General features: G+C 35.3%; 1 protein-coding gene across 2 annotated transcripts in view; it reads left to right on the top strand.

Annotated features, from left to right (window-relative positions):
- Positions 1-19664, top strand: part of LOC5578497 (TOX high mobility group box family member 3) — a 321793-nt gene that overhangs the window by 161232 nt on the left and 140897 nt on the right. The window lies entirely within an intron of this gene.

Genomic DNA, 19664 nt, shown 5'->3' with positions numbered 1-19664 from the left:
TAACCGACTATATAAAACTGATCTCTTATTGAATTCAATCCCTATTTTTTACCAAACCTAAATATTAGTTTTATAGCTACTGGATTCAGCACTGCAGTCTTGAGAGGAATCAAACGATGTTTTTATCGTTTTGATTCCTCCCAAGACTTCAGTGCCGAATCCAGTAGCTATAAAATTCACATCAGTCGAACCTCTTTCTTCTTCTTTCATAAATATTAGCTATTATGAATCGATCTTAACACATTTAGGGCAATGATTTATTTATAATCGAAAAATATGAATAAAATTATTTTCATTTTTATTTTTGAATATCTGATTTGAAAATAGCTTCTTTAGATAAAAGAGTTTTTAGATTTTTATCTTAAAAATATTTTAATTTCCTCGTAACTAATCAAAAAAAAAAACAATTTGCACAATTTCTTCGATGTCGCGTTACCTGATAGCTGCTCTTGATGTTCCTAAAGTCGGTTTGACATTTAAGACAATTATACCATGGAAAATCAGATTTTTTAGAAAATGTTTGATGAACTGTTGAAGGGTTCTTCTCCAAACAATCGATTATTGTCAAGGCTATGTAAAGACACCATTTAAAAAATCTGTTTCTTGTGTTCCAGATATGTTCTGTGAATCCAGTTTTAAATTTGCATTGTGGATAAAAATTCATTTTCCGAGAAAAATGTGTATTTTTTGCGAGTGAGTTGCTAATTTCAAAGAAAATTGCATACCCTCAGGCGTTTAATGTGGTTTATTCTGTAATTCACTACTTTCAAATCTAAAATTTATCGATATATCAACAAGTTGTAAGATTTTTGATAATTAATTCAGATTCAGTGACCCCAAATTAAGTTAATAGCATATCTCTTTATTTTAGGAAACATATCACAATAATTGATCAATTTCACCCTGGAATCAAAAACTCCACTTTTTGATATCTAAAAAATGTTTTTGTTATCACGATAACATTTCGTCAAAATTTCGTTTGTATAATTCGATAAACATTCAACCAGTACATGTTTTAAAAATATTTGGATGATAATACATACATCCTACTTGGAGTTACAGAACAGAATCGTTCAAAAGTGATCAACTTCACCCCATTTTACGGTACTAACAATCAGCCAAAAATAACATAATTTCGGTTTACGATCTAAAGAGATGTAGGTATTCTCGGTAGTCGAAGCAAATGTGAATATTTCTATCCATATTTGTCTTCAATAAATTGAACTTTGTCTTGTAAATGAATGAAATCTTTGAAAAATTGTTTTTTATTTATATGGAAAACAAAAAAAATGTACAAAACCTAATAGAAAAAAGGCTCTTTGCTAGATGAAATTCACAATGATCTGAATCGACAATTTAGCGGGAAAAAAGTGTTTTCTTTGTTCTAGTTGATTTTAGATGTGTGATGCCTTCAAAAAAGTTGTTTATGAGTCAGTTTTGCATCTGTTTAAAATGAAGTTGATAAGGGTGGTCCTTATTTAGGTTCTTATTTTGATTCAAACTTTTTTATTTGAGGAAATTTGTGATTGCGTTCTTCAGCAATCTTTTAGAAAATGTTATTATGAACAACTTTTACGAATACTCTTTTTAGATTTAAATCTTCATTTGAGCACAGTTAGTTGATTTTGATAGTTTTAACTTAGGGTGGACCCAAAAAATCAATTATTTTGGTCTAACTTTCTTGTTTTTAGTTCTACGTGAATATGGTCTGCAGAGTAGTTGTTGAGAAAGTAATAATACACATTTATGTTGAAAATTGAAATATTGTAATTCTTGTTATTTTTAAGTTATGAACATATTTAGGTGAAAACTATGAAACTTTTAGATGCCCATAATTCATGGAGTTGTTTCGATACAATTTTACTGTTGGTGACATTTGAAAGGCCATATATTAGGCAATTTTTACTGCTAAAACCGTGAGAACGTATTTCTTTCAAAAATACCCTTAATAAACTCGAAAATTATTTGTCGCTAGCAAGATTTTAAAGTTATTGGCATGCTGTCTTAAGTAAAGTCGTAGGTTTTAAGTTGATCTACAACATTCCTCCAAACAACTTTTTGGAAAAATATGAAGCCAAAAATGCTCTTTCTATTAGTTAAGCAATAAATTCCCTTAGCGACAGCAATATAATTTTACTTTCATTCTCTCAATGATTTCCCAAACCTGTACACTTTTTGGTAACCTTGGCTTTTTTAATTATGATTATAAATTATTCCTCCACTGCCATAGTTATATACCGCATGACAGTGCTGTATATAATAAGTAACAATAACAGCAGTCACAATAATCTAAAGTCACCTTAAGTTTACATTGGCACGATTTTTTCATTTTGAATTATATGTGACTTGCATCACTGAGCACTAACAAAATTATAATAAAATCGCAAAATTATACAAAGTTTACTACAACAAGTAGATCAAAATGTCTACAATATTCGAATCTTATGAGATACAGAAGAATTAAGAGTTTATGAAGGGTACTTTTGAAGAGAATCTCCAACGTTTTGAAAAAAAATCGTTATCTCAGATTTGCCGCAGAAATGTCTAATCAAAAGAAATATTTTATAAAACCAACTCCATGGGCATCTAAATATATCATATATTTTTAACATAAATTTGCGTATACCTTCAAAATGTCAAAAAATACGTGTTGTGAATTATGTTCAGCAAAAATATGCATTATTACTTTCTCTACAGCTCTTCTAAAGATCACAATCACTTTAAACTAATAACAAAAAAGTAAGATTAAAATAACTGATTTTGAGTGTCCACATTAAGGTTAGCCTTTCAGAATCAATTTTATAAACTCAAATGAAGAGTTAGATCAAAAGGGAAAATCGGCAAAATTGTTCATAATAACACTTTCTAAAAGTTTGCTGAAGAGCGCAACCACAAATTTCCTCAAATAATAAAGTGCGGTTCAAAATTCAAACCTACATAAGGACCACCCTTATCAAATTTCTTCTAAGATGATGCAAAACTGACTTACGAACAATTATTTTATTTATCTTTATTAGAGAGATTTTCAGCCAGAGGCTGGTTCATCTCTGCGACTTACGAACTATTTCTCTGAACGCAAAATACGTCTAAACTCAACGAGAACAGAGAAAACACTCGGAACAATCAATCCTAAAGATTTCAATCGAACTTTCTTTTGAATTGAGCCGATGTCATTAAAAATATTTATTTTCACACTTAAATCATTCAGTAAGTATAAAATTTAAAGGCGCACCGAGATTTCCATTTACCTAAGATATCAATATTTTAAAACATTTTTTTATGGAAAACGATCGTATCTCATTAACACTTCAGTCGTCGCGCTGTTGTATTCTGTACAACAGTGGTGAAAAAACCTCGCTTATCGTGCACAGCATCAGCGCGGCGGTTCTGACGGTGGCCAACCACGCGACGACTGAAGGGTTAACAAACAGATAACATAACTTTTCCACCATATCTACTTATTCTAAAGCTTTGTAGAAAACGTGAATCCAGTAGAATTCGAAGCAAAAAACAATATGAGAAAAGTCACTTTTTATGGACTACCCTACACTGAATCAATGGAAACGATATAGCACCTCGATTTCAAAGCCATATCCAGGAAGACAAAAATATTTGCGCCTAAATCGTCAATTTAAGATATATCTCGAAAACTCATTCAAATAGATTCAAGTCAGAAAAGTGAACAAACTTACTTTAGTAATCTTACGTGTTTCGCAGACGAAATTCTATACGTCAAAACGGTGTAAGATTTTCAACTTTCGCAACCTAACCGCTACTTTCACCACTCCGTTGAATGGAGAGACAAAGTGACTTACCTCCGAATCAAAAAAAAAAAATCACTACTTGAGTCGATTTTACACTGGTACAAAACCGTCGCAAGTAATTGAATAAGCGGCTTATCATTTTGTCATAATTTTTTTGTGGGAAATAATAGCATATATCTAGTTTTTGAACGCGATCTGATTGTATGCAAAATTTAAGCTATGTACACGGCGAAAAAATGTTAAAATGGTGATTCTTTTGAAAACTGTTTTAGAAGACATGTTGTGATTCTTCCTAATTAATTTTCTTAAAATCGTATGAAAGTTACTCACGTCTATTTTAAAAAGTAATCGAGATATGTTGTCTTTGGGAAGATTCTTTCAGTGATGTGAAATTAGTGTGGGCCACATGGCTTAGGAGTTCAGAATATATACTTTTTTATGATTAATTTAATCCTATACAACAATGTTCTAGAACAACCGATTTGGAGCAGCTTTGCCGAAAAACTCAAATTTGTATCTCTTATGGTTCGCAAGTTATGATTTGTTCCAGTAAATAACTTTGGGTGGTCCTGAAAAAAACAGTTTTTTTTTTCTAAATATCTTTCAATACGATATTTTCTCGCAAAAAATTATGTTTTAAGTACTTCTCAAATTTTTCATTTTTCATCCAAAAGCATATTATTTTCAAAACACAAATAATGATAATTAATCTTGTAGCTGTTTTGTGAAATATCTATAAATGAAAACAATTTATACAATTAATCTCTTCACACAAAAAACGTCCTCACAAATATTTTTCACCATAAATAAAATAGGGACAAGCATTCTAATGATGTCGAAAGATTAAAGATCTTTGCAGAGATATCAACATTTGAAAACAGCAATTATTTCAAAGAAAAAAGTCTGAGAATAGGGTGATATTCAAAACGGAAAAGGCAATAGATGGCTCTTTTTCAGTGGTAGTAAAAACGAAATCCTGAAGCAAAGACAGCACCATGGAACATGAACTAAACACAAAAAGTTGTGTATTCACATTACGCTTGATTTTTAATCACTACTTTTTCGATCCAGTTTCCAAATTGCTTGTAATCCACGTTTTTCATTATTTTCCATACGTTTTGATAGCTCTCGACTACCATTCTTCCATGCGCTTGTGTTGAAAGTTTGAGAAAATTGAGAATCCAGCGTAGCGCGATCAGTGTGTGGAATACAAACATCAGTGTCGCCGCTCGGCGGTCAGTGACAGAAACTGAATGTTCGAAAGGTTGTTGTCAGTACTTTTTTTCGCTGGCGACAACTGTTAGCGTTTAAGAACCAAATAAACAGTCGTTGCCCTGTTCTGCAACCATAGAAGAAAGAACCTTAGTGTTTTCGACAAACAACTGCGCAAGTTCTAAAAGTGCTCGAAACAATGTTTTTGCGAGAATTTTTTGCATAAAAAATTATTGAGAAAAATACTGGTTTTTCATGACCGCCATAACTTATTTGTCAACAATATCATAACTCACAAACCATAAGAAATAAAAATTTGAGGTTTTCCGTTGTTGTTCCGAATTGGTTGTTTTAAACAGTTCTAATCTGTGACCCCTTTCAAAGTTTTACAAACTTTCTTCGGACCCCTAAACTTGATAATCATCAAACAAACTTACTAAAATTTTTATAAAAAACTTGTTTTTCTTGATTTGAAGTACTTTCAAAATTCATACACCATGCTTACCTTAAAGTTTATATAGCGTAGAGTAATCATGCCAAATTTCAACATAATCCGTGCACTTTTACTAAAGTTATATCGATTTTTGTGATTTTGCATGTTTAGTGACATGAAATCATTGAGGGTCATTTTGACCCACTTTCCCCTAATATAAAAATCTAATATTTTGCAAAACATCTTCTTTTATATAGAAGAACGATCCCTGAAAATTTCAGCCTGATCGGAGAACATCAATACAACTTCCCTTGGAAAGGGGGTTGCGGTTCTCGCGAACTGACTCTTCAATACATGAGGAATGTAGAAGACGTCTCAATTATGGATGCCAGGTGAGAAAAATATCCGGAAATGATTTCATAAACGCCTCGAAAAAAGTCATTGTTCGGTTTAGTAATTCAAAGCAGCACGGTATTAACAACATTTTGTTTGAATAATAACTTATGCTGTATACAAAAAATGTTGCCCACAACTTCCAATATCCATTGTTTTTAATGTTTTGAACCACATTCGTAGGCGTATAAAACATCAACTTATTTTTCGTAATTTGGAAACACATTTTCGATACTTTGGGTAGTTTTGTCGAAACACAGCTTGGTAAATATACTTTCATAGATGCCTATTTGCTTCAAAATGACTTGCGGTAGTTGACAAGCAATAAATAAAAAATGTCATTGGTGATTTTAATGTCCTTCATCGCTCATGGAACAATTCTCAAAGTAATTCCAACGGCAGAATTTTATTTGATAAGTGCTCTTCAGGATATTTCTCAATTCAATACCCTGATAGCCCCACATGTTTTTCCTCTTCTAGAAATCCATCTACGATTGATTTGGTCTTAACCGACTCTAGTCATCTTTGTAGCCAACTGATTACTCATGCTGATTTTGATTCTGATCATGTCCCTGTTACATTTCAAATATCCCATGAAGCGATTCTAAATTCTATCAGCTCCACTTTCAATTATTTACGAGCCGATTGGAATACATACGAAACATATATCCATAGTAATCTTGATGTGAACATTTCTTTGTAAAACTTGATATTGACAATGCTCCTTAAACTTTAACAAATTCCATTGTTGAATCAAGGGGCATTGCAATACCTAAATGTGGAGTGAAATCCGAATCCGTGATTATAGACGATGATCTTAAACTCTTGATCCATATTGAAAACGTGAGGAGAAGTCAATTTCAACGCCCTCGTGATCCCGCTATGAAAATTATATAGCAGGATCTGCAAAAAGAAATCAAAAAACGTTTTACTTAATAAAAAAACACAAATTATGAAAACATAATTTCTCAATTGGCCCGTGGCTCTAAGTTTTTTTAATCATATAAAATTAAAAAAAAAAAACCTTATAAGTTATTGAAAGAGTTTGTAGTTCGTTTTCTTTTTACTAACTGATTTCGAAAAAGCTAAAAAACTCTTTGTATTTTGCAATCGCACACAATTTCAATTTTTAACTCAATCAAGAGAACATTTTCGAAAATTCCTGGGAGACTGATTTGGAAGAAGTGAAAACTATTATTAAAAACAAAAAAATATGAAAGCCCCTGGGGATGATGGAATTTTCTACATCGTGTTAGAATAATTTTAGGTTATCTGTCAAATCGTACACTTCACGTTAATTATCAGAACTCCAAGTCTGAAAGACTTCCTGTAAAAGCTGATGTTCCTCAAGCCGGCATTTTGGGACCAACCCTAAATATTTAATAAAAAAAACTAAAAACTTTCGCTCTAATACGAGCAATTTGATTTTTGTATATCAGCCCCGTAACCAACAGTTTAAATGTCAATTAAAGACCCCCTCCAATCCAAAGCGCCCGAACTCGCCTATGCCAACGCCATCATCGATGAAGTAACGCGAGATTCGACGAAGCAAAAGACCAAACGAAAAGCGTATTATTTGTGTTATTTGCACACTGACATTTAATTTAATGAACTGTTTATATTAATGACAATAATGAAGGAAAATAAAATTAATAGTCAGCCGAGGAGAGAAAAATGGGGAAAAATGGAAAATAAATCCGATGCGATAACAGTGTTTTTATATTTCTTCCACCGTCTTTTCGAGGTAAGTGGGTCATTCGGCCGGGCTCTCGGTGTGTAAAACTATATAATCGTTCCGTTAAGCATATAAACATGCCCACGGTTCGAGTGCGTTTTTCGAGAATACTTTCTACTCTGGAAGGAACAGCGACTTTGCTTTGGCCGCGCGGCTATTAAATGGATTTTGCTTTTGGAATCGAGTTCGTGCCTATACTCTACATTCCCGTGCAAAAGTTTGGTATCCCACTAGAAACCCTTTCAGCATGCTTTTACACTATGCCTTCAGAAACTGTTTTATTAATTTTTAAATAATTTTCAGCTTGCAAGTGCTCCTCAAAGATCATGAAATTACGGTTCTAATATCGTACTGGTTTAAATTTTTGGCCATGTGTAATTTTTGAATTATATCACAACTTTAAATAAAAATCTGGAACATAAAATTGAAAAAAAATCTTTCAACGAATCTAAAAAATGAGAGATTAACTTACTGGCTTTTGAATGAACCATGAAAAGTTTCAAGATGTGTATTCACAGAGATATAGACAAAAAATTGTCTGTATGTTGTGACTTCAAACTTTTGCCCGGTAGTGTATAGTCTAGTATGGTTTTGCTGCCAAGCAGCTGGAACACGACCAAAAAGACGACGAGTCGAGGCGCACGCGCTCTCCAAAATCGATTTGACGTTGCGATATCATTTTCCATGTAGCGGAAGAGCTAAATGGTGATAAAAGGTATCAACAGAGTGTAAATTGGATGAATATATAATTTCTACATCCTTCGGCAGCACCACCGCCGCATCCAGCAGTAACGCAAAACGATGCCATCCATCACTGTTTTGATAGGCGGTAATTCAACCGGTCAATAGCGAGGATGAATCGATAAATCCAGACACGGTTTCGTTTGTGGGATTTATTTAGAAACAATTTTAAGAAGTAACGTTTGCTGGGCGCTAATTTGGGTTGTTGTTGGCATTATGGTTAGAGTTATTTTGGTAGAATGCTCAACATTTATAGTTCACCTTCCTGCATGGAAACTAACGATCAAGTGTAAAAATTTTACAATTCAATGACTCATATTTTGTCAACGTTAATGTAACTTTTGTATTTGATTCAAAACAAAAAATGAAATACTTAAGAAAGCTAAACATTCCTAGTCACATTTTTGATTCTACAACGGCTATACAATAGATTAAATTTTATGTTCAAGTCGCCATCAACACAACTTCAAAACCTAGAGTAGGGTAACTTGTATTTATGACAGTTATGTAATTTTTATCATTGGTGGATAACTGGAACTGGAATAAAATATGTTTTATGCTACAGTCAACTCTTCATAACTTGATATTGCAGGGATCGACGTATTATAGAGCTGCCAAAGATCTTCTTAAGTACCCGATGTTCGAATACTCCAATTGCTTGTAGGTCTTCTTCGAGCTAAGGGCCCATTCACAAATTTCATAACGCTGAAGGGTTCTTAGGATATTACAGTTTATACAAAATTTGAAAAACATTCATACAAAATGCGTTACGAGGGGGTGGGTGGATGTCAAAAATGGTCATTCTTAGCGTTATGAAATATATGAATAAACCCTAAGTCAACTTTTCATGCTCTTAGAGGACTTCTAGTCTTATGACCGTTTCATACAAAGCACATTTGGTGCAAGGACAAATTTATTTTTGTTCTATATTGCATCGACGCTCCTCTTGTTTATTATAAAAAATTTCATACTACATTTGTATAACACTACCAACACACACACACATCACGTCCTAGCACCATTACAGTTTTAGAGCTAGCACGGTACACATCGCTAAGTACAGTTTGTTAATAAACGTTGAAAATATAAAATCCGTGTTTGATATCGAATAATAAAACAATTTTCATCGCAGGCAGAGGCGCCAACTTCATACAAATATTGCAGGGGCAAAGCTTACAATTGGCTTGTTTAAGGGTATGCAGTTTCTTAGATATTCTGATCCTTCGTCTAAAATCGAGCCAGTATCCAAAGTTTAATAATTTTACGTGCCTTGGAACTATTTTCAAAACACGTTAGTATAGAAATCACGTTTGAATCACCCCACGGTAAGCTTTAGTACGGGACAGGCTGTCATTGCATCTTGAGATTGAAATCTTCATTAATCATTTATGAGCAATTCTCGCTGAAACCAGGCCGCCATCGGCACCCATCGTTAGAATTCCTTAAGAACTTAAGGGTGGTCCTGTCTGTTTTCTCAAATTGGTGGACCCTTCGTACGCCAGCTAGCTGAACAGTTGGCGAAAAAGCCCATTTTTTGATAAATCTTGGGTATTTCTTCACGGGATATGTCTCATATTTCGCTTGGAACACATAGCAAACTTAGTGGCATCGTATAGAGAAGGAATATAGCTTTCAATTAAACTTGAAAAAATTTTGGCTGCCATTTTGAATTTGGCCGCCATCTTGAATTTTGTTAGAAAAATCGATTTTTCACCATTAGCACACCGCTAGTTTTGAATTCTGAGATCACCATCAGAAAGCTGAGGAAAAATTGCGTAAGATAGGCTACAGAAACTAGGTGAGCAAAGGTATTTACCCTATGATATGAACGATTTTCTAAATCATGTTCTACTATTTTGACGTATAAGGAGAGTGCAATCAATACAAATATATTTTTTTGTAAACAAAGAAACAAGTTTTCAATCGTTGGTGTATTATTTGAGACAGATGAAGAATAGGAGTATTAATTTGAGAGAAAAAATCTGGCGGCCATCTTGGATTTTGACGCCATCTTGGTTTTAAGAAATAGAATGAGTTTTCATCTTATTAGCACTCAACATGTTGAATTTCAATGCTACCGTTACACTTATTCTTCTTCTTGTTCTTCTTTTTCCTCACGTTACATCCCTACTGGAACAGAGCCAGCCCTTCAGCTTAACTAGTTTTGAAAACAAATTATCAAATAGGATTTTTTCACGCTTAGTTGCTACCTGAATGATTCTTCTGCATATCTTCGAGTTATAAAATAGCATTATTTCTTTCATTTACTTGGTCTAAAACCATTGATACAAATGAACAATTAGTTGAACAGCTGAGATAAGATAAGAAAGATAGAATCTGATTGTTTTTTTTAACGGAGGCCTTATAATTCAACATGATGAGCACTGAGATGGTAAAAAATCATGCAACTGATAAAAACCAAGATGGCGTCGAAAGCCAAGATGGCCGCCTGTTTTTCTAACCTCGAAATTATACACCTGCCTTTCGACATTACGTCCACATTAGAACAAAACCTGCTTCTCATCATTCAATTTCGCTATTTTTCACATGCATGTTGGGCGGTACTAAAAACGATAGTTTATAACTTAGAAAATCAAGGATGTTTTTTGCTTCAAAATTTAAGACTTTCATTATAAATTGATGCACTTTTGTCAATGTTTTTCGTTAGAGATACAGATATTACCACAAGGCTTACTTATGTCCCGACACGCAATCTATAAACTTCATACAATGAACAACAAAGCATAGAGTAAAAAAAATGTTTGTTTAATACAATCAACGTTTTTTGACGGTTTTCATTTATTGAATTTATGTATTCATTATTACTGAATTCAAAGATATGTCGAAGAATTATTCTGTTGTCAGAAATCGCATTAAAAAAGAAAATTCCTGTTTAATAACCTGGATTTATAAACTAATAAAGCTGAGTATCAGGCTCGGTTCCAGTAGGGACGTAACGTCAGTAAAATGAAGAATAATAAGAAGAAGAGTATACGTAACCTTTTTTTATTGGTAGCCTCTAAATTCGACATGCTGAGTGCTATCAAGATGAAAAATTAATTCTACTACCTAAAATCAAGATGGCGTCAAAATCCAAGATGGCCGCCAGATTTTTTCACTAAAAATAATCCAGCTTTTTACGCTGGGTAGCTATAAAGTTCTGGATCACCCCCACTTGATGTTTCTTGTCTACACTATAATTTTTTATGGTTAGATCTCAGCAATCCTAGAAGGATAAAAAACTTTGATGTTGACAATAGCCGTCAGATTTTTTTACGTTTTCGTTTACGATTTATAACAGTTTGTTTTTGCAGGTTTACAAATCTCATCGAGTCGAATTGGCCATAAAGTTACTAATTGACTGAATATTGGAACATGGACTTCAAAGCATTAACTGTTCGTTTCAAATCTTCAATGAGGACTTTCTATCCGTCGTGCGCCAGCAACGTGCATACATATATGCAGTTAAAATTCAATTAAACTAACAACAGAATATAAAAGGCATAAGCTAGAATAGTAATTTGTCTAAAGCTTACAGAATCTGCCAAATTTCGCTGTCAGACAATCGATGGAATACGGGTGATGGCCTGATCCAGAAGAACCAAACAGTATTTAAACAGCTCAAAATTGTGTTGGAAATCTACCAAATGTCACTAATATATGATTTGGGATATGGGTACCTGAATATACTTCTCATTTATGCGAGATTTCGGAAAGAAAAAAGCATGATTCTGTGCTTAGGTTTATTTTATTCATACGGCCAAGACTCAAAAATTTAAGTTAGATTGCACAGTTTTTCGATTTCTAGATCCAAGTGAAAGTTGTTGATTGATGATTATTTTTTCGGAATGGAATATTATAATGTAGGGACATCTTCGTCTTCTAAGTTTGTCTTGAACACAAGAATTCATGTTGAAAGCCTGATATTACTAGTAACAATAACAGAAATCAGATCTCTTCAATGTCCATATGTACCTCTTATGCGAAGTTCAAATTGAAACCCACGTATCCGATTGATTGGGGAACCTAAAATCACGTGAAACAAATAAATTGAACAAATTTATACGATACATTAATAAAATTTGATTTAAGAAATTCTCCTAGGTGCAACACGAATGTGGTGAAAATTTTTGACAATTTAATAAACAAACCAGAATTACAGCCTGCTAAGATTTTACTATAAAATCTGTGAGCAAAATATGTCATAATCAAATCACCCCTCGTTTTTTTTATAGCCAGCGTAAAAACCTGGATATTCTTATTCTTTACTCGACTCGAATAAAACACCAAAGGTTGAAAACTTGTTTCTTTGTTGTATATAAAATGATGTTTGCATTGATTACACTGGCCATATACGTCAAAATCGTAGAACATGATTTAGAAAATCGTTCATTTGATAGGGTAAATACCATTGCTCACCTAGTTTCTGTAGCCTATCTTACGCAATTTTTCCTCAGCTTTCTGATGGTGATCTCAGAATTCAAAACTAGCGGTGCGCTAATGGTGAAAAATCGATTTTTCTAACAAAATTCAAGATGGCGGCCAAATTTAAAATGGTTGCCAAATTTTTTTCAAGTTTAAATGAAAGCTATATCCTTTCTCTATACGATGCCACTAAGTTTGCTATGTGTTCCAAGCGAAATATGAGACATATCCCGTGAAGAAATACCCAAGATTTATCTAAAAATGGGCTTTTTCGCAAACTGTTCAGCTACGAGGCGTACGAGGGGTCCACCAATTTGAGAAAACAGAAAGGACCACCCTTAAGTTTTATCGAAAACTAGCGATCAGTGACATAAAATTGGAATTCTAACGATGGGTGCCGATGGCGGCCTGGTTTCAGCGAGAATTGCTCTATGTCAAAATTATGATATAAAAGAATAACAAAATTGTGTTATGCTTAGAATTATGTGCTCTTTCGATCAAGCTAAGAACAACTGTAACTTTTTCATCGCTAAACAACCCAATTGAAAATCGCGGGAAAAAGTGTTTCTGGCCTCAAATTTAAAATGAATTTATACCAGAACTTTTGACAGCTGATACAATCGAAGCTCGTTATAACGACAACTTTTATAGTGACAAAAGCTCTCTTTAGCGACATTTTCCGATCCCTTGATAAATATTTTAATGTTATAACTATTCTCTATAGTGACCATTCTCTATTACTACGGTCCTTATGATGTCGTTATAACAAGCTTCGACTGTAATTTGTTTGTTTTTTTTTAATCCAACGAATGCACATTTATCCTAAAAATAAACAACATATTTTTCGACCCTGCGATGTTTACCCCAACGATCGTAGCAGTAAGTTTCAATAATTTCAATATCCCAACTAACGTGGCAGTAATTTTAAGTAATGAAACAAAGCCAACAAACCAATTGAGTGTGTGGAGTATGGGTAGTGGACGCAAAAGTGTCTGCTCTTTAAAGAGAGCTATTTTTCAAGTGAATCTGAGGTGCATTAATTTCGTGCTACACAGTGTTGTGATTCTGTCATATGGTGCTCCAATGATTTGATGGAGTTTAAAACAGATGTGTTATTTTTGTCAGTGAAAACTCTGAAAATTTATTTGCCAAAGTTGCAAAACCAATGGCCGAAGATCATGTTGTGCGGTATAACCGTTGTATGCGATACGTTCGTGATTGTGTGGTAAATACCTACATTACAATGGAATGCGAAGAACGTTCCCCTTTTACATATACCACGTAACGTTCTATGTTGTGTGTACTGTCTTCTAATATAAGTGAGATATATATGTGTTCACAGGCACTCAATCTGTGGTCATCATTGATGACCATTTCTCACCGGTACCGCTGTAAAATTCTGATGCTGATGAGTAGTTAAGGGCTTTAATTGCCTTTGGATGATTTTGCTGTCAGAAATCAAAAAGAGGTAAGTTTTCTGATTGTAAATTTCAAACGGACGTTCCCTTCTGGAGTCACACAACTTCGTGAAAAGGTCATTTATGGATGTTATGATCATTTTGTCTCGAAACATGCAGAAACACTTTTTCTTTTCGTTTCTACGTAATGGATGAAATGAACTTTGAATGTTCATTTGTCTTTACCATTTGTATCTCAATATACACATATGTGTGTTATTACATTTCAGTTGTTTTGCGTTGGTTGTGTAAAATGTGTTATACTGTGTAGTATGAATTGTATAATGTACTGTTAGCCTACAACAGACATATCTGTTAAAGTGTATCACACAACTTCATTAGGTTAAATGTGTGATCGGCACATACCAAGTAATTACGTATGTGGTCAGTTCATCATACTGTAAGTTTATTCATGATATTTGTGATGTCACAAACACAATAGCATATCAATTTCATCTACACAATAGTGATTTTTGAAGTTGGAAACACTTCTTAACGCCAAGCTCTTTCTTTCTTTTGGTGGATTTCATCGAGTCAACATCGTTGTTTCTCCCGAGCTGTGATATTCCATCTCTCGATTTTTTTTTTTATTTCAACATGGCTGCCAACAACGTTCCTGAAGTCGAGATGCAGAGTGCTGAGGCTACATCTGGTAAGGTTGTGACCACCGAATCCCAGTGTTCTGAATCTGGCGATTCTTGTGCCATAAAAACAGGTTTACTAGCTGTGCCTTCTACTGCTGTGATTAACCCAGGATACGGTGTTGGTTTGCCACGTGCTGAAGATGTGCCTCCCAGTGAAATTTCATCGGAGGCCTCTAAATGGCGTTTTCAAGTTAGGCTTGAGAATGGCCATTTTACACCTGCGTTAAAAGACGCCCTTCTGAGGGATTTGAATGCGTGTCTTTACTCTTCTCCCTCATCTTCTTTCAACCCTAGTTTTAGGGGCTGTGGCCTTAGGTTTGGGGTTGTCTGGTTTTCTCCAGACAACGAACCTAGCAATAATTGGCTTATTGAAAAGCTCACAGCAATTAATGAAAAAGCTGGAGACCTTAAGTTCGTAATCGAACCTTACGCTGCACACCAGAACAAAATCTGTGTGAATATTCCTTGGGATCCCAAGGAAGGTCTGCGTGACGCAAATGTTTTGAAGAGATTGAAATTTCAAAACCCCTCAATTTCAGCTGATCGCTGGAAGGTTGTGAAGACTAGAACAACTGACAACAATAAATTGTTGTTATGTAGCATTGATGATGCTTCTCTGGATGTTTTGCAGAAGCAAAACTTCCGGCTGAACTACGGGTTCTCAAAGGTACAAGTAGATGTACTTCTGCAGAAGAAATCTGCTAAATCAAAACAAATGTAATTTTTATTACCAGTCTGCTTATATTAAGCACCAAATGTTGCATAGATTTCTATGCAATTAATTAACTGAACTTCGGGTTCCCATTTTTAAGCAACTTTTGTAGCTTCGTCTTACAATTGAGGAAGGGGCTGAAATGGGTTGCGCAACAAAGTGATGTGGCTGGTTTTGATAGTAAATCCATGTTATTTTCTATCAAATCCTTGCGCATCGCTGCGATACACATTGCAGTCCATCCTTTACAATCCGTGCGGCGGTTCTTTCAGTAACATCTCCTTTAGATGTTCTGATAAATACAAGTTTTCTCTCTACTCTTTCCTATCTTTCTATTACCATACCACCCCCATCCTTTCCCTTTTCCGCTCAGGTAAATGATGTTAAGGCTGTTGTTTGGCGAGGCACAAATCTCCCAACTGGAGGGGAACGTGCTGCCAGAGCCATTTTACTGATACCTGATACCTTATGATGTCGTTATAACAAGCTTCGACTGTAATTTGTTTGTTTTTTTTTAATCCAACGAATGCACATTTATCCTAAAAATAAACAACATATTTTTCGACCCTGCGATGTTTACCCCAACGATCGTAGCAGTAAGTTTCAATAATTTCAATATCCCAACTAACGTGGCAGTAATTTTAAGTAATGAAACAAAGCCAACAAACTAATGAGCTGTATGAGCCTATACATGCCATAAAACGTTTGACTTTTACTGTGCGCTCTGTTTTCAAGTAGCCCTTGAGAGAGAACGAGACAGGACCAACACAGGTCGCACAGTAAAATTTAAGAGAAAAAAAGAATTTATGGCACGTACAGAGGCTCATGAGCCTCTGTACATGCTATAAATTATTTTGTTCTTTTGACTTTTACTGTACGCCGTGTGTTGGTGCTGTCTCGCTCTCTCTCTCGGGAACTTGAAAACAGAGCGCACAGTAAAAGTCAAACGTTTTATAGCATGCATAGGCTCATAGTGCTTCGCGGTGGCTCGAAGCGCGTCATCGGTGTGCGTGTGATAGAAATTCGATTCGATTTCCGTGCTTCGGATGCCTCTCAGAGTGAAGATGATGGTCGATCGAAGCAAGCGGTACTTTTTCGCGATGTGGGTGCTATAATAATTCGATTCGATTTCCGCGTTACGGTTGCCCACCACCGTAAGCATAGTGGAGTGGTTGTTCGAAGCAAGTGGTATTTTTTCTCAACATCGATGTGCGTGTATAGGCCTCTGCACTGTTTTGATTTTGCATGGGAGTTTGACTTTTACTGGCCTTGTTGTTTTCAAATTTCATAAATATGTGAAAGGGAAAGGTACATTTTTGTGCAGAACCCCATTAAGACTCGACACTATTTTAATGTATAGGATTTTGACGTTTTCTTGGCCCATAGCTACTCTAACCGTTGTTCTTGTTTCGGTTGCCGATCAAGGTTATTATTATCTCAATTTACACGATGTAAGTGTATTTTTATAGTCAGTGATTTGTGATGGCCGTAGACAGCAAGCGTCACCGATTGAGCTTTTTTTATGTGCCCGTCATTGAGAGAAGAATAATGAATTAAAGAGGAGTTTCAAAGCAGAAATTCGGTGAGTTTGTACCGATCTGTAACAAATGCATTAGAAAGCATAAACACACTTTCCCGAACGTCTACTGAACGTATCCTATGGACCCTTCCCAATATCATTCCACAATATCCCGTAACACCTATGAGAGATCGTAGAGTTCTCTGCATCTTTCGTAAGTAGGTGTTCTATCAACCACTCCTTCAAATTAACTAGCATTCGTAAGGACGTGACCAAGACTTCTCTCGGCTGTTGGAGAATACGTCAATCTTGTCTAACAGTAAGAAGTTTGTCCCAAATCTTTGACTCTGGTAAAGGACAGGAAGAAAGAAACCTTCATTCAACGGTCTAGCACTGTACCACCTACGAATTATTGGTTAATGCTAATGCTAATGAAACTAAGCCCAAAAGCTAAGTAATAAAATCATTACTAAGTACACTTGTCTTCATTATTAGTTCTTAGGGGCATATGTGAGCCTTTGTCAGTCTGAAGTTTTGAAAATACACTGGGACATTTTGGAACAAGTGGGGCATGATGAAATGAAAAGGTATAATCATGAAGATATAAAAACTAACTATGAATATTTGACTGAAACCTAACGTAGAGCTTCTCCTGGTCAGCCGTATGGTATAACTCCTGGTAAACTGCACCATGTATCAAGCTTCTCACTGCTACTGAGTCCCTTCCAGCATCGTCGAGTTCGCCAATCGACCAGCAAGTATCCCCACCTCGACGCTATCTTGGTCTCCAACTCTTAGAAACTTCTTCCAAACTTCCTCCCATCCAAGCTCTACCTCCTCAGCGAGACTCTCCCTCCTTGCCTCCAGGCCATGTCTACTCATACAGGTGCTTCCACATGATCCCTCATCGAAATGGCCGCTACGTCCTCCAGGCGTTGCTGGGCCCATAATCTGCAAAAAAAAAAAAAACTACTCAAACAATCAGGCTTCCGCGCCAACCGAAGGCTACTGACTGATATAGCTACCAGGTCAGCACCTCTTTTTTATTCTATGTCTTGGCATACATTTCTACAAAATTATTCGCTTGCCTCTTCTTACAATATGTCTCCGCTAAAGGGTGTGTGATGTACTTACTCTCCAACAGAACTGAACTCCTCCTTCTGGGCAGCTTCAGCATTTAGATCGCCCATGATGATATTGATGTCCTGGCTTGAACAACTGTCGTACTCACATTTGAGCTGCGCGTAAAAAGCGTCTTTATCACCATCCGTGCTTCCGAAGTTGGGGCTATGCATGTTTAGCAGGAAAAATCGGCATTAGGTCCTCAATTTCTGAAATGTTGGCTCCCCTATGCTGAAACGATTTTTGTTATGGTAAAAAGCATCCTTCCAGAGCTTGAAATGATTCGGAAGAAATTTGACTGTGCATACGACATTTGAAGTTTATATGAATATAACTATGGAATTCGCCAACCTTTTGTGTTCAGCCCTATCTCTTGGTCATAATATTTTATTGAAAAATGAACAAACTCTTCTCATGCGAAATGCTTCCAGCTACAACTTTGCCGAAGACCACATTTAGATTGGACTAATAAATGGATCATTAAAATAACCAAAACGGCCGCTATGGAAAGCATAGATAGCGCCACCGTAGCCTTGTGTGTTTGACAGAACAGCAATGCTGTCACAATTCTAAATCCCATATACAGTGGCGCCTTTGTTTTGGTGCGGTGAGCACTGACAAAAACTACATTCAATGATCCATTATTATTCATAATCATAAAGTGGGTTTGCCTGCAGCATGTTTCCCAAACTGTTCGGCAGGCAACATGGCGGGGAGAATAGATAAAAGCAATCCAGCAAAAAAGCAGTATTGCTCTGAATGTAATTGAATAATCATCTCAGCTTGATTTGGACTTTGTTATTAACAATAACAAATTATCCTTACGTCCTATCAAAATGTGATCTTCGGCAAAATTGTAATTGGGAAGATTTCACATGAGAAGAGTTTGTCTACTTTTCCATAGATTATTATGGCGAGCAGTTAGAGGACTGAACACAAAAGATTTGCCTATTCCATAATATTTTCCATAAAAACTTCAAAAGGCGTGCGAACAACAAAAATTCTTCCAAATGACTTCAAATTTTGGGATAATCAGTTTCATTATAATTGATATTATTTAAGCATAGGGGAGCAAAAACTTAAAAATTGCATTAGTCTTATGTCTGCAACCAAAAATATAAATATCATTTGGAATTAATCAGTGAAAAATGAGAGCAAATTCATTCAAACATGGCTGCGTTGTAAGCCCTCATAGGATGGCTTAAGATCGTTAAAGAAAGATCACGGTCAAAACAAATTTTAAAATATGTGTGTGGTCGAAAACTACTTGTCTGGTTATTAATAGAAATGACCCCGTGGTTAATGGACAGCGCAATAATGGACCAATGCACGAGTTCACTAATTTGACGTTTGAGCGGTGCCGAATTCACTAGTTGCCATAGTCACGTAAATAACACGGCACCGCTCAAACGTCAGAAAGTGAACTCGTGCATCGGTCCATTATGATTCACTGTTCCCATAAAAAATAAGCAAAAGTCTTAAAACTTGTATCTGCTTTATAATCAGG

The sequence above is a fragment of the Aedes aegypti genome, chromosome 1, assembly GCF_002204515.2.
Source record: "Aedes aegypti strain LVP_AGWG chromosome 1, AaegL5.0 Primary Assembly, whole genome shotgun sequence".
NCBI lineage: Eukaryota > Metazoa > Arthropoda > Insecta > Diptera > Culicidae > Aedes > Aedes aegypti.
Note: the sequence above shows the minus strand (reverse complement) of the source record. Positions and strands in the feature narration are given on the sequence as shown.